Below are 2627 nucleotides of genomic sequence, written 5' to 3'. Positions count from 1 at the left end.
CCTAGCAGCAGCCAAAGCCCTCTTACCTCACTTACATACCAAGCTTCTTCAATGCTCCCAGACCATTCAAGAACCTGGGAGCACAAACTCCCTTCCTAACTTGTTTGCTACATTTTGCAGGTTCCTGAGACAGGTTCAACAAACTGAGGTAATGGCATGGACTGATCTTATACAAATACATTCTACAACTCTAGTCTAACATGCCAAATGTGAAGACATCCAATTTGTTACTGTTCAGTGTTTGCTTGTTCAAGTATCAATTCCTAGTGGAATTTATTCCAGAGTTATGCTCACATTAATGAGGCATTTATCTTCATTTGAAGTATGGAATTACTCTCATATATTCACTAGAAGTATGTAAGTACTCTTATTACGTGCACTGAACAACGCATGACAGTTTACTGACAGTATGGAGATGTGTTATTTTCCAGTAGTATTAGCATTTTTTTAATGCTCATTCTGGGTATGGTTTATCAACACATTGGAAGCAACTGTTGTAATTATTCGGGCAACTGGAGATTGTTTCGAAATTAGCTGTTTGGTTGATTTTTACAACTACATGCAGAATTCGTGCACAGAAATATTATATATCAGTGTTCCATTTCAACTAATATTCTACAGTTCAACTTCTACCATCATGCACTGAACATATCCAAATTGTTCTGCTGTCCTTGCTATAGATTTACAAAGACCTATTCATTCGGATTGCAATACATGGCGCTTGCTTCTACTCATATTCAAATTCATCAAAACAATGGACTTTTCAAATATGGAAGATCAGTTCAGTTGATCCAGTATCAATCCACAGGGAATTGATTGGTGGGAGTTGGGAATTACAATACTGGCAACCCCCAGTACTTGTTGGTTTCTGCACCACCAAAATTTGAACAACTGAACTATTTTGTGCATATCAACTACTGCTGGTGTGAGTTTGATCCTTACATTTCTTAGGATTGCTTGCGTTGTCATTTCACAGATTAAGCAGATGCTATTCGTTTCACCTGGTCCAGTGCTCCAGTGTGGCTGCCACAACCTCAAACTCACCTGTGATCTACTAGCGATTGTTGCATAGGAGAACTTGGTCCAGTAGAACAACTGTTTGGAGCTGCGTCATTTTCCAGTTGTAGTCTCAATCAGTACTACTCATTCTGACAAGGAAGTATTAAATGCTTTTGTTCAGTATCAACACTACTGCTAAAATTCTAGAGCCCCAAAGTGAAGATGTCTGAACTGCTTTGCTGTACATCTTGTGGATTTATACATACATACTCCTTCGGATTGCAACAAATGGCGCCCGGTGAGAGCTTTGTCGGTGCTACAAGGAATTGTTTGCAACTGGTGTGTGAATTTCATTATTGTCGGCAACAATTGGATGTTTCAAATTTGTAGCTTAGTAATTTTCATCTATCTTTATGCTGCTGCTACATTGTATTTGGTAGCAATAGCCATTGGCTTTCTTTGTTTCATTGTTTTTCTTTTACTTGAACATTGTGTAACTTTGCACAAGTTTGGGGCTTATATATATATATATATCAGCTACTATGGAAATAGCCTAGTAGTATATTTGCTTAAAAACAATTCCTATAATTCTACAAAGCAATAAAAAATTATTTTGAGTATTTTTTACGAGTAATTTCATATATGGGCAAATATTACGTACTCACAACTGTCCCTCTTTGCTCGAGAACATGAAGATTTTTTGGGCAAAGATAAAGCGAGCAATCATGAGCAATTTTTTCCCATTTGAATACTCCACGTGAAGCATTTTTGAAAGAGTTTGACCGAACCTTGCTTTGGAGGTTGCCTACATATCCTTGGCTATAAAGGAATTATGTCAATGTAGTTTTGGAAGTTTTGGTAGCTGGGACTACCAAAGAGTTGTGATTTCACAGTTGTTACTGCTTGCTGAACTCCTTATTACACCAAAATCAAAATCAAAAAATAACTAAACAAGCCTATTAGCTACACGTTACAAGATTCATATCTATAAGTCTTCTGAAGCTTGATCTTGAGTTTTGACTGATTTGTCATGCAGACTTTTGATCTGAACCTTGATGCTTGCTGGCTGCAGGTGCTAGTTCATTCTTCTATGGCTTCTTCTGATGAAGACGGGAAATACAATGCCCGTGACTTCAGTCATGTCTTGGGCAATCTGCATCTTTTCATCAACTTATGTATTTTGGATTCACTTCTTCTTCTTCTTTTCTTTTCTTTATTCTAGATTGAGACTTCTTTTTTTGGTCATCTCGAACCCTGTGCCTCAAGTTAAAACTTGTTCAGAAACCAAAGCAAACGAACAAAATTTTTCTGCACCAGTTTTTACTTGGAACATTTTGTGAGTTATTGTAACAAAAATTCTAACCTACTTCATTATTGAAAGAAATAAAGTGTCGGGAATGGTGTACCCTACATTGGTAAAGATATCATGGAGTGGTGTACCCTGCATTTAAGATCAATCAACTAGGGAGTGGTGCACCCTATGCTGGAAAACACAGATAGGGATTGATGTACGTATACCCTATATTTGGAATGATATCAGGGAATGGTGTACCCTGTATTTTAGCTCAATCAAACAGATATCAGGGAGTGGTGGACCCATCATTTAAGATCAATTGGTAATGATATCA

This window comes from Nicotiana tomentosiformis, chromosome 8, assembly GCF_000390325.3.
Source record: "Nicotiana tomentosiformis chromosome 8, ASM39032v3, whole genome shotgun sequence".
In the NCBI taxonomy this organism is placed as follows: Eukaryota; Viridiplantae; Streptophyta; class Magnoliopsida; order Solanales; family Solanaceae; genus Nicotiana; species Nicotiana tomentosiformis.
Note: the sequence above shows the minus strand (reverse complement) of the source record.